The following is an 18,490-nucleotide window of genomic DNA, read 5'->3' on the forward strand; positions in this document are numbered from 1 at the left end:
TTATTAATTCTCTGTACTTCTCAGCACATTCACTCTCCTTCAATTTCCAATCCCGTATCGTCATCACTTTCTTCTGTCTTCTATTTTTCACACACTGATTCATTTTCCAATGTCCCACCAGTAATCTATGGTCTCCATCTGCACTCGCACTTGGAATTACCTTCACATTTGTTACTTTCTCTCCCCATTCCCTATCTACTAGAATATAATGAATTAAACTCTTCGTTCTTCCATCCCAACTGTATCTGGTGATAACATGACTTTCTCTCTTCATAAACCAGCTGTTTGCTATTTTCATTCCATTCCTCTCGCACAAATCCAGGAGTCTTTCCCCTTCTTCATTTCTGCGTCCATATCCAAAACATCCCAATACTTGCTCAAATTCCTTTCTGTCTTTGCCTACCTGTGCATTAAAATCTCCCATCACTATATTAGCACTCTCTATATGGTTTTCTAACACATTTTCAAAGTCCATCTTCTCTTCTTCGCTACATCCCACTTGAGGTGCATAAATCTGGATTACTTTTAGTGTTTCTTTTTTGAATCTCAGGTTTAAGATTACGATCCTGTCTGATATATATCTCACATTTTCAATACAGCTTTGTACATTCTTAAATTCACCATCACTGCCACACCATTTCTTCCAGACCTGTTATTCCCACTCCAGTACAGTTTTCCTCCTCCTCTCAAATTCTTCTCACCTTTTCCCTTCCACTTTGTTTCGCTTAATCGCAATATATCTAACTTCCTCTCTGTTAGTATCTGTCATTTCTTCCATTTTCCCATTGAGGGTTACTATATTAAGGGTGCCAATATTTAGTTTTTTTTTTAGTCCAGTTGGTTTCATCTTCTTGTACTGATGAATATCATCAGGTCTCCCATCATTTGCACCAGTACTTGAAGAAACAGTGGGGTCAAATCCTGAGTGGTTCGTTCCGAGGCTCGTCTGTGTTTTGAAAGCAATATATGAAGACTTTCCTACTGGCTTGCTAGGCCTAACGCAAGGAAGGATTTTCTGTTGGATTTGTCTCCCTTAGCCTTTGGAGTTTATCCTCCACCACAAGGCAGTAGTTCCCTTCTCATTTAATCCCCAGAAAGGAGGGTTGCCTCATCTGCCAGCTACGCCGTTCCGAAACCTTCCTTCTCCGCCGTCGCTGCCATTAAGGTCTTCACCCGTAGCCCTGGGCATGGGTTCCGTGTTATACCCCACAGGATTGGGTCCCTGCCTGAACTCAGCCATCCTAGCACTCCGGCCTACTGAAGTGTAGGATGCCCACCCCCGCGACGTGGACGCGCCAGACAGGAATTACTCCAGCGGAGGAATAGGGAAGGGCACTCTACCTCCCTGGAGCCAGGTTAATGATTGTGTATGGTGCCACAATCAAAGGTCAATTTTAAAATTACTCATTTATATCCAAAAAGTCATTAGTTGAATAGCAGGAATTGTCATTCAGAAATTCTTTTAATTTGTTTTTAATGCTTTTTGCTACCTGCCAGACGTTTGATGCTATATGGTAAGTGAACATCCATATATGTGCTAAATTTAGATTTAACCCGGTATACTGAAAATCAGCCGTTTTCCTTGTGTTGCAGCTTGATATTGTTGTTGCTTTTGTGCTTTTCAACTGAGATGGGTTATTGATAACACTAGTCAACAGCCATTCTGCATCTGGGATGTGATACATCAACTAGTATGTATTTTGGTGTGTAGAATCCGAATATACCTTTCAAAATGTTCTAGCATATACAATTTTTGAGTTTTTAAAGATTTTTTATTTTCGTATTCAGTATCTCGCTTTTTACTGTTCTTCTGTTTTGATGTTTCATTGTTCGTTTTTGATTTGCAGAGTAGAGCTAGAAGATCCACAAATAGTCAGTAAATGGTTGGTGTGGTAAACCAGTGGTGCGAAATAGATCCTCAGTGTTTCCTGTGAAAGATAGTGAAAACATTTTGTGTTTAAAACTTACTCTAGTAAATCTCGTTGCTGTGTAAACCATCTCGGCAACTTTTATTATGTGTGTGGGAAATTCACTCCAAAAGGCCAAAGAAAACCAGTGACTGATTTGGTTAAGGGGGCATATAAATTGTATTTTGATTATCCTGTTGGTGATTAAGATAAAAATTTTGCACCTCATATTGCCTGCATAACCTGTACTACAACCTTTACCGAGTGGTTGAAAGGAAAACGCCGAGCCATTCCATTCGCTGTTCCGATGGTGTGGTGTGAGCCTAACCACGATTATTCAGACTGTTACTTCTGTCTTACAAATATTTCGGGACATCAAGTAGAAGTAGACATAAAGCATCCAAATGTATCTTCAGTGCATTTGCCTGTGCCCCATGATGAGGGATTGCCTGTTCCTGTCTGTAACTTGAAAACCACGGAACTAGACTCCATGTCAAGTGAATCACAAAGTATTGAACATACAGAAGAGTACTGCCCTCAATATTATGACACTTCGCCTCAGCTCTGTAATCAAAAGGAACTGAAAGGTTTGGGTCGCGATCTACAACTTCCGAAACAGCAAGCTGAACTCTTGGGGGTCGAGATTGCAAAAACGGAACCTTCTAGCTTCAGGGACAAAAATTTCCTGTTTCAGATCAAGAGGCGCTTCCTTCGCTCAGCATTTCGTTATAAAGAATTCAGTGTGTGTATGATGATGTAGCTAGGTGTACAACATAATCCACAGGAGTGGCGACTATTTATTGACTCCAGTAAAACCAGCTTGAAAGCAGTACTACTGCATAAAGGCAATGCATTTCCATCGTTACCTTTGGCTTACGCAGTAGACGCGAAAGAAACTTGTGAGACCATGGCTTTACTGCTAAAGGCAATCAAATATAAGGATCGTGAATGGTAGCTCTCCTGTGATTTAACAGTTGTTGCTTATAAGGAAGTCATATGTTCCTGGAAACGTAAATGTGACCAATACCCTATTTGTTGAGCCCGATAAAATCATTTTGCCTCCCCTTCATATCACGTTGGGCCTTATCAAGAGCTTTGTAAAAGCTCTGGATAAAGAAGGTGAGGCCTTCAACCACATAAAAGAAAAGTTTCCCAAATTAAGCGAGGCGAAGCTGAAAGATGGTATATTTGTGGGACCACAAATAAGAAAATTTCTGAAAGATCCAACCTTTGACACTAAACTCACAGCTGTTCAATTAGCTGCTTGCTCTTCTTTTAAAGCAATGGTGAAGGGCTTTTTGGGTAACAGAAAAGACAAAAACTATGTTATCATTGTGAATGATTTGTTGGACAACTATAAAAAAATGGGGTGTAGAATGTCGCTTAAAATTCACTTTATACATTCTTTCTTTCCGGAAAATTGGGGAGCCGTAAGCGATGAGCATGGTGAACGCTTTCACCAAGACATTCTTACCATGGAACACCGTTACCAAGGCCATTGGAACCCTTCGATGATGGGTAACTACTTTTGAGGTCTTATTAGGGAGAGTGATGAATCGGCAAACAAAAGAAGAGCTCCGGCGTCGCATTTTTCAAAAACCAAAGACGATTAAACGTAAAAATATCTTCTGAACAAATTTGGACCTTTTATTGGCATCAGGCTCATATATACATACAAAATAGTATTGATTTCAAACATTCTGAATGTGTATTTTTGTTTGACTTAGTTGTGTCAATTTTCGCTATTACCATTTTTTATTCTGCTGTGTATCTAGGAAATATGACGTCATGGAGAAAAACTGATTTTACCATTGTATTCAGCACCCCAAAATTAGGTAAATCCACCGACTTACAAACCAGATGCAGAAAAAAGTTTAATTTGTTAATTAGTGGAATGAATTCCAGACTTGAAACTTCCTGGCGGATTAAAACTGTGGCCTAAAGGCAAAGATCCCGAGTTCGAGTCTCGGTCCGGCACACAGTTTTAATCTGCCAGGAAGTTTCATGTCAGCGCACACTCCGCTGCAGAGTGAAAATCTCATTCTGGAATTCCAGACTTAAATATAATAAGGGTATGTGTTTTAACCTGAGACAACTAAATATCTTGAAAGCGACACATCATACGGAAAAAATTTCTAGGTGAAAAGTTAATATTAGTAATGGGGACATCTGTCTGCGCCTGGACCACCACCTAACACCACTTCCACCACCACCACGACCACACAACTCCCACCCCTCCCCTCCCACCCCTCCTCGCAACCCTTTCGTGGGTGGAGTCAACTTGTAATTCTTTTGAAATGGAAACCTCGATTTTCATTGCATATTCCGATTCCACGGCAAAAAATACGTTCAGTTTACTCAAACCATGTTTCCCATTCGTGACAGATGGGGCTGTAATCAGCAAATACCAACAGTATTCCTGAGCTTGTAGTTAAGAAGTGAAGCGTTTGATTCTGCATTCCAGTTGCCATATAAATGTAAACCTTTGTGTTCTCATAGGTGATATTTATGTTCGAATTTTATTTTAGCGTTGCAAGTGTGATTGTACAGGACAAATAATACGACTAAACAGTGGCATTTCTGGGAAATAGGCTACATGTGTGCTAATGTAGCTTCCTGATCCCTACGGGGCTGTTAGTGATAGTCCTCAAACCGTCGGAATGGTTGGTTTTGGTGGCCGCCCTCGAACCTCTCCATCAGTGTGACTGACTGCGGCGTGTGTTTCTATCCAACCGCCGTAACACACACGCTGCCGGCTACGCGGCTATCGGCAGAATACGAACGACAACCAATGTAATAAGGTAAACTGATAATGCCAGGCGCACCTGCCACGAATACTCACCGAAATCGAGAATCCCAATAGTGCGAGGCAAGGAGCTCACCGAAATTAAGTGCCCCAGTGGAACGAGGCAGCAGGTGACGCACCAATATCAAGCGTCCCAGTGGAAACCGAAAACTATTCCATCTAGGTCGTTGTTTCTGGATCACACTAAACGTAGTTTCTAACCAGACAATGACGTGGCTAACCATACTGTACTGTACAATCAAATCTGCAAAGCTAAATTTCGAATATAAATATCAACTGTTAGCACAAAAAAGTTTACATTTAAATCGTAAACGAAATGTAGAATCAAATGCGCCGGTTCTTAATTGCAAGCCGGCCGCGGTGGTCGAGCGGTTCTAGGCGCTTCAGCCCGGCACCGCGCGACTGCTACGGTCGCAGGTTCGAATCCTGCCTCGAGCATGGATGTGTGTGATGTCCTTAGGTTAGTTAGGTTTAAGTAGTTCTAAGTTCTAGGGGACTGATCACCTCAGATGTTAATAGTGCTCAGAGCCATTTGAACCAAACTTTACGAATGTTTTGCGTAGAATCTGAATATGCAATAAGATGGAGATGGGACCTGGATAAATTGAAAGAACCAGAGGTTGTAGAGAGTTACAAGAAGAGAATTAGGAAACAATTGACAGGAATGGGGGAAAGAAATACAGAAGAAGAAGAATGGGTGGCTTTCAGAGATGAAATAGTGAAAGCAGCAGGGGATCAAGTAGGTAAAAAAACGAGGGCTAATAGAAATCCTTGGGTAACAGAAGAGATATTGAATTTAATCGATGAAAGGAGAAAATATAAAAATGCAGTAAATGAGGCAGGCAAAAAGGAATACAAACGTCTCAAAAATGATATCGTCAGGAAGTGCAAAATGGCTAAGCAGGGATGGCTAGAGGACAAATGTAAGGCTGTAGAGGCTTATCTCACTAGGGGTAAGATAGATACTGCCTACAGGAAAATTAAAGGGACCTTTGGAGAAAAGAGAACCACTTGAATGAATATCGAGAGCTCAGATGGAAACCCAGTTCTAAGCAAAAAAGGGAAAGCAGAAAGGTGGAAGGAGTATATAGAGGGCCTATACAGGGGCGATGTACTTGAGGGCAATGTTATGGAAATGGAAGAGAATGTAGATGAAGATGAAATGGGAGATACGATACTGCGTGAAGAGTTTGACAGAGCAGTGAAAGACCTGAGTCGCAACAAGGCCCCCGGAGTAGACAACATTCCATTAGAACTACTGACGGCCTTGGGAGAGCCAGTCATGACAAAACTCTACCAGCTGGTGAGCAAGATGTATGAGACAGGCGAAATACCCTCAGACTTCAAGAAGAATATAATAATTCCAATCCCAAAGAAAGCAGGTGTTGACAGATGTGAAAATTACCGAATTATCGGTTTAATAACCCACGGTTGCAAAATACTAACACGAATTCTTTACAGACGAATGGAAAAACTGGTAGGCGCCGATCTGGGGGAGGCCAGTTTGGATTCCGTAGAAATGCTGGAACACGCAAGACAATACTCACCCCACGACTTATCTTAGAAGATAGGTTAAGGAAAGGCAAACCCACGTTTCTAGCATTTGTAGACCTAGAGAAGCTTTTGATAATATTGACTATAAAATAGCCTTTCGAATTCTAAAGGTGGCAGGGGTAAAATACAGGGAGCGAAAGGCTATTTACAATTTTACGACGAAGGAATTTCCAAGCTCGTCCATAGCTACGATAAGTGCCTTAAATTAAATGACAACTATGTAGTAAAGTAGTATTTATGCGTGGCTTTCATCTGTATATAATTAAAAAAATTCCAATACTTTATCTATTTTTAATTCCAAAACATAATGTACTTTGTGGATAGCCCTCGTATATATAAAATCCGCAAGGCGCTGATCAGTACTTGACGCAGAGTTCTTCATTTAGTGATTTTCTGGCCTCTTCCACATACATGTTGAACGTGGGAAAAATATCCGTGTATACACCGCTGTAAGCATCCTAATCTGTTTCATCGTATTCTCATGCTCCCTACGCGAGATGTGGGCCAGGAATTTCCATTATAAATTACTGGCACTTTTCTGTTACGATTCTAGAGGCACGTCTCTCGATTCGTTAGATGTGTCTTGTCATGCCAGCTTGATAAGGACTACAAACGCTGGAACAATACTCGGTAATTGGTCGCATTAGCGTGTTGGTATACTGTTTCTTCTACGGATGAACTACACTTTCCTAGAATCCTATGAAGAAATCTGATTCTTCCACTCGCATTCCCGAATACTGTTCTTGTATGATCGGCCCATTTCATATCGCATCTTCGTATAACCCCTAAATACATATACGATGCAACGTGCTCAAGACATCGACTACTATTGTTAACTGGAAACTATCGGGGTATAGAGGAGAGTGGTTTTCTGACGATGTAGCCTTAATATAATAGTGAAATCACGAACAGTTCCTAAAATTTTAACAAGAGTGAAAAATACAATCTTAGCCAAATATGTGATGAAAGGATGCCTGCATTAGTAGAAGAGAAGCGTTCGTATAAGACATTAGGCGTTATTACATCTACATCTACATCTACATCCATACACCGCAAGCCACCTGACGGTGTGTGGCGGAGGGTACCCTGAGTACCTCTATCGGTTCTCCCTTCTATTCCAGTCTCGTATTGTTCGTGGAAAGAAGGATTGTCGGTATGCTTCTGTGTGGGCTCTAATCTCTCTGATTTTTTCCTCATGGTCTCTTCGCGAGATATACGTAGGAGGGAGCAATATACTGCTTGACTCTTCGGTGAAGGTATGTTCTCGAAACCTTAACAAAAGCCCGAACCGAGCTACTGAGCGTCTCTCCTGCAGAGTCTTCCACTGGAGTTTATCTATCATCTCCGTAATGCCAGTTTTCTGCATTCCGTAGCTTTGGTCGTCGTAAATGTATCTATCGTATTTATCTCGTGCGCCCACTTACAAGTTTCTCTATACAACGGGTGCCTCTGCGCGCGCCGTCTTTCTGGGTCAGAACGGTCATTTCAATACACAACCCATCTGCAGAGTGGAAAATAAGTTGTAGAGACATAAGTTATTTGCGTAAACATAATCAAGCTGCAGTTTAATTACAATATCAAGTTAAACTAACCATTCTTCACTGAGTATACAATAACGGTTATCTGAATACTGTCTGTACTGGAGTCAACATGGTTAAATAGACGCTCTCGCTAAATTCGATGTAGAATAGAATTATTTTCTGTAAGTTTATTAATGTTATTACGAAACACTAGATTTGTAATAAGCAACATTCTTCGAGAACTTGTAGTACGATTTTAAGGATGTTATTATTAAGTTTCGGTTTTTACTTAATTACAAATTAATCTCGTAGAAATCTGATATTTATGAGGAAAGGCATGTTGAACGATAGGTCTAATTAATTATTGATGCATCCGACAGTGTTCGCAAATAGTGCCAGAGGTTATTTTCATTCTGCTTAAAAATTGTCGTGGTATGCGACGGTGTACGTCATCCCCGTGTTCATAAGTGTTTAAGAACTCATAAATGATGCAATTAACAGTAGCTTCATCATAATCCTAACCGTCTCACCGATATATTCTACTGATTCCATACTTCAGTTCGTATAAATAAACGTCATCAAAAAATAAATGAAACTAATAAAATTTGTAATATTCTAGTTATTCCGATTATTTATTTACAAGTTTCGTTAAGTTTCAGTTTTGACAAGCAATCTATGCGACACATACGGCCTGAGTTTCACTCCCGTGACTAATTACTAATAGCCTGTCCAAATTTACCTACACAAGCTACGAAAGTAAATCGCAACTTTACATAGCAAATAAATAAGCTGTACATGTAGAAAATTAGGAATGTATGAAATAGATACAGTATTACATCACATCCTATGAAAAGATCATCGAACAATACTCGAGTGACTAGAACATTCTTCCGAATGCGTTTGCTTTGAAGCCGCCAAACTGATGCTCTAGAGTAAAATATGAGTTAACTAACGTACACAATAATTTATCGCTCTACGGCTGCGATCAAAATAAAGAAAATAGATGTTCTGATAATAGAATCAGTATGCGCACGTACCAATAGCATCAAGACCTTGTCGAACGGTCTGGCGTTTCCCTATGAGAGTAGTTTCGTGGACACAGCGCGAAAGAAACTTGTATGAAATTTAATAAAAACGACATACAGCTGCCATTGTTACAATGTGCGAAACGTATGAACTCCGAATAATCATTTGTAATATCTGTGGATAATACAAATGTACGATACATTCCACAGAAAACCCGGCATTGTAGCCTAAAGAAAAAACATAAAGCATTTGGCAACGAACTGTTGTGCATTTAATTTTGGCTATATGTTAATAGAAGGAAAAACGGGGTCCATCTGAAATGAAATTCTGTTCGCACCACAAATGAACAATGCGCTTTAATACCGGAATCTATCGTGTCGTGCACATGGCATTGTTCTATACCCATAGGCTATAAATAAGATCTACATACTCTTTCACTACGTTTATATGCGTCACATCTTCCGGAAGACGGAAACCGAATTTCTGAAACCGCTTTTCGTTGTCGCCTTTACATGTTAAGGTCTAAAGCGGAATTGCTAGCTCCGTCAAGTATAGCTTCTGGAAATCGACTTTTCCAGTTTCTGAATTAGTCGCCACAATAGCCATTTATCTTCAGTCGCATATTAGAAGCAGGCAGCTTCAAGCTCATTGTAATATTTCTTCTACTCCTTCGCCGTGCAATAAGTCACTCCGTCTACATTAGATGAAATTTTATAAACAAGTCGTAACCTGACAGCCCAAGCATATTTCAAAACAGTTGGTTTGTTTACATGGCAGCGAAAATCGATTGTGGAAGTGGAAAGCCGGCAGCAAGAAGTGTATTTCCAGAATCGATTTTGGAGTCTTTACATGACCAACCAAAAGCGCTAGTGGGAAATCTATTTACGAAATGCCGTTTTGGGAGTCCTTGTAAACACCGTTATATCTACATCCAGAGAGTACTAACTAACCAATAACCGGCTGTAACTATCGATAGCCTGTACGTTTCTCTGATTGGCTGCAAGTGTGGCGGCCATTTTGTAAGTCGCGAAGTTCGTGTTAGTTTTTCGTGTTGCCCTCGTTTTTGGAAAAATTCGTCTGTAACTTCTCACTGGCTGCATGTAAGTATACAGAGTAAATTAATACGAATTATTTTCACCTCACCCGTACATGAGACAAAATTAGTTCGTTCTGGAAAGAATAGATTGCAGACAATACTTTGTTGGTTGCATCGGCATCTGATGTTAAGCTATCGTTCTGCAGATATCACTAAACAGTAATCAAGCCGTGCACAAAACGATCATCTATTTTCTTACGGTGATACTTGATGGGTGTAAATTTTCGCAGTCGAATTGAATATACATTTCTGTGCGATGTTTCCCCAGTCTTACACGTGGAAGAGACTGACAAAGTTTTACTTTGCCCAGTCAACTAACAGACGGTTATTGTGAATGTTTCCAAGTGCTCGTCACTTTCTCAAATTGAATTTGTGCGTATCATCTTGCTGGCAAACAAGCACATGACTGATAATAATATCTATAATTTTCATTAAGATATTTGTTTCAATAATTAAAGTGAGAGGCGAAATTGTTGGCTTCATCATTATATCACTACAGTTTTACGTTACGTCGCAAGAATGATGTTTCATTCTTGTCAAAATATTTTGTCTCGGCATAGATGTGTTCATTTTGTTTTCCAAACGAAAAGGGCGAAAATTGGCAGTTGGCCCTAAATAACGAAAAGTGTGAGGTCATCCACATGTGTGCTAAAAGGAAATGGTTAAACTTCGGTTACACCACAAATCAGTGAAATCTATAACTGCTGTAACGTAATATTTGCGGCAGTTCCCAAAAGATGTTGCTTGACGATATTTAGTCTAATTTTAAATCACCAAGAACACACGCCACTTCGCCTGCTCAAGACTTCTTTATTGACTTTTCTTTGCAGCTATCCCAGAATCACCACATCTTTGCTATCAAAGAATAAACAAAAGAAAATAAAATTTTAAAGATATTACATCATGTTATCAGTAATGAACTATAACTATTAACAGTCTCGGCAACTTCATAAAATATCAAAAATCCATTTAGATTTCATCACTGTTGCCTTTACAAATCTAAAGGCTGTAAAGTCAACTAAATACTAGCAATTACAATTATGAACAATTTAAGTGGGAAAGAACACGTAGAAAATGCTGTGAGGAAGGCGAACCAAAGACTGCGTTTTATTGGCAGGACACTACTAAAATGTAACTGGTTTACTAAAGAGATTGCCTACATTACGCTTGCCCGTCCTCTTTTACAGTACTACTGCGCGGTGTAGCATCCTTACCAGATAGGATTGACGGAGCATATCGAAAAAGTTCGAAGAAGGGCAGCATGTTGTGTACTATAGCGAAATATGGGAGATAGTGTCGCTGAAGCGATACAGTATTTGAGGTGGACATAATTAAAACAGAGGCGTTTTTATTTGCGGCCGAATCTTCTCACGAAATTTCATTCACCAACTTTTCCTCCGAATATTTTGTTGACGCCGACCTACATAGGGAGAAACGATCTCCATTATAAAATAAGGGCAATCAAAGTTCGCACGGAAAGATCAGGTGTTCGTTTTTTCAGCACGCTATACGAGATTGGAATAAAAGATAATTATTGTGAAGGTGGTTCGATGAACCATCTGCAAGACACTTAAATGTGATTTGCAGAGTATCCATGTAGATTTAGAAGGGCAAGCAACAGGTCTATTATGAATATGCTTTCCTAATCCGTCTTCGTTGGTGAAAATAGCTAAGCTCACCAACGAAATATTATATACGACGATTATACGGAAATCGATGGCAAGATTAATTTAACAAAATCTAAGAAGAGTATTATTTAAAACGGTTATAGTTTAAGGTTCTATCCTGCATTCGTCATAACGTCATTGAGTGGAACTATACATCCACATCATAACACTTGGTGATCCAAGTTCCAGAATTCGTTTTCAGTCCATGATAATGTGTTTAGTGGAACAGGGACCGCATAAACTGTTACACATGTAAAAAGTAATAAAGAGTTATCCATTATTGATCGATTGTTATGCAGAGTTTTTTCCCCATAGTTATTTGAATTACTTTCTGGGTAACGCCTTGAATTTACGATGACACATTGGCAATGAACAGAAGCAGTCTTTGACGTCCGAAGAGATTTGAATGCCACTCCATGCCACAAGGAAACTTTTGCTTCGATTGAGCTGAAGTGTGCGAGTCAGTCTGTTTTCCGTAGGCCGCAATTCAGATTACAAATTTATACATGTAAACCACGTTCTTGTTCATTTCGTCTTCTTACTTCATCCTTTCTGCATCTGACGCTTGCAGAGAGAATTATACGTGGTCAACACGGTACAGTTTCAAGTTCCAAACAGGAATATATCTTCTGTATGTTAAATGCAATCGACTGGCGAAAGGTAGGGCCTACTAACGCAATCGACAGTGAATAAGATAATTATTTTCCTGTTCTTCTGCAACGACCATTAGCTAGGGAGATGCTTCGCATTGCGAGCTATATTATTTTTCGCAAAATGTTTCTCTTCCTACGGTCCACCCACATTCAGATTAAATGCTCATTTTTCACTATTGCAACTGCTCGCGGAAGTTAAAAGTGTAAAAGAATGTAAATTGACGTATAAATCTGATAAAAATTTAATTTTGCGGTTTGATATAAGGTGATATTCTCAAAAATATGCGTTCGTAAATTAACGTAAATAATTATTTCCCACTGATATTTGGAATTACACACCATTTGAAATTGTAGAATTAAAAGTTAAAAATTTCTTTACTCAAAGGTCTCCCTTAAAGCAAATATATCAGACAAGTATTTAAAAGTGCCCAGCAGTTACGTAACTCTTTCATTAAAAAAAGAGAAATATTTAATCGTAATTCATAGTTGTTTCTTAAAATGGTCTCCTTTGCTGCATGTCGCTCAAATTTTAAAATACACGCAGTTTTTTCCCCCTTATAAAGGCCGAAGGCGTACAGAAGCTTGCTTAATGAATTTGTGCATGTTTCACAAAGCATAACTGGGTAAATCTCACATTGTTCTTTCATCGATTAAAATTAAGATGTAATGAGACACGCGCATGCACACATACACACCTGATCCGAAAAAAATACTTCCAGTCAAATGTGGGTACCACAGGTGAATAAGCAGAGCCATTTGACTGTGTAGCCTCAGTGAGTGAAAAAAAAAACCTGCAGTCTGAGGGTATAATAGCTGAGTGACGTGAGACACATCGTTGTATGTTCGTCGTTAGCAAGCAATGCGAGGCAGTGCCAAGTTATTTTCGTGTAGTAATTCATTTATTTTTAATACATCGCATCATTACATATAACAAGAAAGTTGAAAATAGAAGTGAATAAAATTGTAAAAATGGCTATCATGATTGTATGTATAAACGTTTACGTCATTTCTCAGCATCTAAAAGTTAGTCTCCTTATACTGGAGCGCGGGTTTGAAACAGTAATACAAAAGAATGAGTAGGAACAAAGAGACGTAAGAGGTGCTGTTTTTCAGAATCAGTGCTATAGCTAGGCTTGCCAAATTTAAAAATAGGAAAGCCGGACTACCTATTGGAAATGGAAATAGCCAGTTGGGTACTATCGGTTGTTTCAGTATAATCGGTTACAGGCAGTTTCTTGCTAAGTGAATGTTAAACGCACCCAAATTACAAAAACAATCAGCTGACAGCCTTATAATTTTGTAGTTATAACAGGAACTGCTCGGTTTTCTTAATTGCTATCTTGTTCCTAAAAACATCTCATGTCAAAGTCAAGCAAACGTTCTTCATAAAATAAACAGTCAGCTATTCTTCTAGGTCGGAAAACGAAGAAATATAATAATTTTGGTTATTTGAATTAATCTTACGAAGAAATTACAATAATCTGTAAGTCAGTATTAATATTTCTCATTTGAGCCCACTTTAGCTTTTTTTAAGTCACAGACAACTGCAGCATAATCTGTGTCAGTTTGCAACGTATAGTATTGCCTTCTTTTTCCATTGAGTTTTTATGAAAAGGAACACACTTTCGACGATGCCATTATGGCCGTGAACTGCAAAGTAGTTTTTTGTCGTTTTCAATAATTCCAAAAAAATTCTTTATTATGCACTTGCGTGTCTCGACATTTTTTACCTTGCCTCTCGTTCTGCAGCTAGGGGATATTAGTGTGGTCGTGACATTGTATGGTTAACTTGTTCCGCATACGAAGAAAAATTCCGAACGACGCAAGAATAGCAATGGTTGATATATCAGGGATGTCACCAGCACTAAATTACTGGGGGTGGGGGGCGATCACAAAGTTAAAAAAATTAAGATCTAAAACCACATACTGGAGCATCTGGATGCCTCGAGCCGTAGGATGTAGATCACAAAGTTGGAAAAATTAGGAACTAAAAACCACGTATTGGAGCATTTTGGATGCCTCGGGCCATATATTTCAGTATCACTTGAAAACTTCTAAAGCATGCCAGTTTAGACCAGGATTAAAACGTATTTTACAATTACCTTGTTTAAAAAATTGTATAACATTAACATTGAAATTTAATGATAGTGTGTGTATGTAGGTTTGTGTATTATGCCCTAAACAGCCACGGAAGCTATTACAGATTAAATATTTCTTCAAATCAAATTCTGCTCGATTGGTCATTCGTAGTCGTACCAACACAATTCATTAAATCTTAGAATATTGTCTTTTTTGTGAATATTTACAAGCACGTTAGTGAATTCTGCAAACCATTAATTCTTATTGCACAAGAGCTTCTAATATGTGTAATTAGTTAGCTTGGATATAGTCTTTCAACGGCGTCATTTACTGGCCATCTAAGACTCAAAAAATTGAAATTGATTTTCAAAAAGTTTTGGAGGGTTGGGGGCACACGCTGACGGTTGCTATATATATATAAATCCTTATGATACATCTCGGTATTCCTCCTTACACGTATACCTCGCGCTGAAAAGTCACACTCATTAGCTTGGACAGGCTATGTTTTGCATTCTCTGCTTCGTCGACCGAAAAAGGCCGGACATCTCGCAGTCCTAGTTGTAGCACTATACCTTGCGTCAAAGTTTCTGTACGTTTGAGCCATTGTTTTAATTATGTTTCCCTATACACAATCGTAATATGTACTCGTCTATTACACTTTCCCTCTTAGCCCTCCTCTTTCTCTCTCTCTCTCCCAATGACATAAACAATAAAAAAATTAGTAACGATAAAAATTAACATTGTTTATAGTAGTAAGTAAAGCATGCGAACTGTTCATGATCGTAGCTAACAAAATTGTAAGAGAGAAAACCATATTGTTACAGTGACCACTGAAGAATAAAGTGAAACGCGTTTGGTCTTAGTAAGAATTTTATTACAGTTACAGAAGACGATATTTAACCTATGCAATTTATATATGCGAACAACGATGACATTGTCTCATACCTGCGGTGTTTCCTTAGCATCACGTCATTTGTGTGACAAGAGCTGGGGGAGGGGAGGGGGTCAATCTCGTCAGAATTATACATGATCCAATGTATCTTTCATTCTTCTGTTAACCGAGGATGCATTTTTAATAAGTCATTTACATGTACAATGTGTGGTCTGAAGGAGAGTGGCCCAGGGGGGAGAGAGGGAACTCTTATAGGTTTGCCTTCCGTGGTTCGCGCACAGAAGAATTAATCGCCGATGTTTTAAAATGTTCTCAGAGAGCATGTCACGTGCACACGTGAGCAGACCGCGTGATGCGTGCGCAGCTAACTGCTAGGTCAGCTGTTCCCCGTTGTTGCACGCGCCGCTGGTACTGTGCAAGACGAGTACCTGTAGGCGTTTTAATTACGTGTAATTACCGCAGAGGGAGAGGGCGGAAGAAACATGTACTTGAGGAAGTCATGATCGCCCGGGTAAGGTTTCTCACATCCACTAATTTCCTCATAGCGTAGTCAGCAAGGCCGAGTTCAAAGCTTCAACATCACGTTTATTATAGACAGACCATTAACTAGTTGGAGAAAAATGAGAGAAGAAAGAGACGATGGTCTTGTCGGTGGCACTGTACTGGCATTCGTCTCGGTGATTTATGGAAACAGCAGAATAAGTAAATTAGTACGCCGTACGGAATTTCGAACCATGCTCCTCCCAAATACTTAGTTTTCGCTTCGCATACCTTCGCGTGGCATTAGACGATTTTCTGAAGCCACATTAGACGTTTTTCTGAAGGCAGTTGTCGCCTTTTTATTTACTTTTGTCTCATGTTGACGAAAAAAATTACTCACGAGCACTGTGGGATCACTCGACAGTACGACGGAGAAGTATCCTCTCACCGAACTGCTGCGTATTTAGTTTCTGTTATTAACATATTCTGTCATATAACACCCCATTCGTTGCTGGAATAAATAATTAAAGCACAATTAACAAAATATATGACGCGATCACAAATGCATTAATACTGTTTACACAATGAAGTAAAATGCGGTTCATTTACGTGAAAAAAAGTCAGTTTTCTTTCGCGAACTCCATTCAATGGACGCGCGAAAGCTCTTAAGGTTATTCAAGGAAAAAGTTGAATAAAAATTGTCTCCGCAGTGAGCTGCAAATTATCGGAACAAGCGCGATCGTCCAAGAGAGCCAAGTCTAGTTACTGAGAAGCATAGAGCTGAACATTCCAACCAAAGACAATCTTCTCTCCAAAGTGTTTGTGATGCATGCGATTATATTGTGGTCAAAGGTGCTAACTGCCGATTTTACCGTTTTTGCTTTTGTTCGTATAACGTAGCACATTTTCGTTAGCATAGAACATGACGTCCGTGAATCAACATTTCTGAAGGCGTCCTTAAGTAATAGACGTGTCTTTTATAATGTTATCTACTGATACCTCTTATGTGTAACTACGAGCGAGGCTACGACTTAATTTCCCATACCTCAGAACCATCAGCTGAAAAGTGGCTAACTTTTATTACATTCATACAGGTAATCATAAGTAGAAAGTTCTGCTGTTCTCGGCTAAACTATGCTACACAAATGTATAGCTGAAACACATAACTAAAAAAAGTGTATTATTTCTACTCACGTGGTGAGATACCGCAAGTGTCCTGGAATATCGTCTTTCGAACTATATGGAAGTATTTGATTAAATATCATTTGACGACGAGAGGGGACACAATACTGTCGTCGGTATCCACAGAAAGGAATTAGGCGCGCTACTTAGTATACGTTCACTATTAAGCAAGCGTCACCGACTGGCCGACAGAACTTCCATTGAGGTCTGTGAAGGAATCACACGGGAATACCGCCAAGCAACCTGTATCAGCGACAGAAATAAAGTATCTTGTACCAAGGCGACAGAACTAACACTTCCAGTAATTGATCGTCTACTTGGCAACACTGTATGGTTCCAAGTGCTTTTTCTGCCCTGTTCATTTTCCTCGAACAATTAAAAAAAATAAAAATCTTATATCTTACAGTCTCATGTTACAGATTTATTCTTCGTGATATTTCTAAAGTAAGTGAGCAGTCGCACATCAGTCTAAGCTTTTGCTTCGTTCAACGTGTTTTGTGGACACTTTGAATCTGGCACAAACACTTCGAAATACCCTTTTTATCTTGGAAGGGAAGCCATATCTCCCTTCGTTCACGACTAAATTATACGCCATCTTGAATTTACCTTATTGTATACTGTGAACATATCAGTGGGAGAAACCCTTACAATGGATTATTCGTGTTATGTGCTGTTTTAATAAGAATTTTGAATACGTTCCTCATGGGACTTAATTCTAATAGACTCATGCTTCTGTACAAGACAGTACTGAATGTAAAAATAGTAAGCATCGCCAGCATATTGTTATCAAAGTAATTAGACACTTGTCATGCATTTCACAAGTGAATTGGACAGAAAAGTAATCGACAGTGGATTTGCAGCAGCGTCTACTCAATAATTAAAACCGCAGTGCTGGAGCGGAAAGCATCCGAAAAGCGTGAATAACAGCCCTTTGCAGCACTGGCCGTTGCGATACCTACAGGAAGAGTGTCAGTGAGGTTCTAGCGGATGTGAAGCCATGCCGTAGCCAGCTGTGCTCAGCGCTGATAGCCCGATCGAGATTGTAGATCTGGGGAGTCTGGTGGCCACGGTTGTACCGGTAAACTACTCACGTACAATGCGAGCTGTGACACGTTGCATTGTCCTGCTGGTAGGGGCTATCGTGCTGAGGAGAGGAGGAGTGAACACAGCTCCCAAGGAGCTACTTCTGTTAATCGATTGTGCCTTGCAGAATCACCCATGGGATGCCACGAAATCATTCCCCAGGCCATAACGCTCCCTCCTCCGGGTGTTTGCTTTCAGACGTTTCTCGCCGTAGACGTCAGCAGCCATCTCTCCGATGAAGCATAAAACGCGAGTCATCTGATAAGGCAGTTGCGTGCAAATTCAACCCCTCGCCCGATTAAGAGAAGTCAGCATGGGTGCACGAGCCAGGCGTCTGCTGCGGAGGCCCATACACAGCAACGTTCGCTGAACGGTCGTTGAGAAGACACTGTTGGCAGTCCCTGACGTTCACCCGTCATTTACGGACCTTGGTGCTCCACAATTGCCTCGGCGGCGGTCTTGGATAGCGCCGTGCACGGTATACTCTAATCACGGCGTAACACGAACAATTTACAATCTTAGCCTCTTCGGTAATGCTTTCACTC

At 39.8% G+C, this 18,490-nt stretch overlaps 1 protein-coding gene across 2 annotated transcripts in view; it reads left to right on the forward strand.

The window, feature by feature from the left end:
- The window catches only part of LOC126284112 (max-binding protein MNT-like), a 543,977-nt gene that overhangs the window by 177,193 nt on the left and 348,294 nt on the right, over positions 1–18,490 (forward strand). Inside the window, exon 1 of one of the 2 annotated variants that reach the window (XM_049982776.1) lies at positions 9,820–9,913. The exons of the other annotated variant lie outside the window; for it this stretch is intronic. The gene's annotated coding sequence lies outside the window, so the exon portion shown is untranslated. Of the gene's footprint in view, positions 1–9,819; positions 9,914–18,490 lie in introns of those variants that run through there. 2 annotated transcript variants of the gene reach the window in all.

Source organism: Schistocerca gregaria, chromosome 8 (assembly GCF_023897955.1).
Source record: "Schistocerca gregaria isolate iqSchGreg1 chromosome 8, iqSchGreg1.2, whole genome shotgun sequence".
NCBI lineage: Eukaryota > Metazoa > Arthropoda > Insecta > Orthoptera > Acrididae > Schistocerca > Schistocerca gregaria.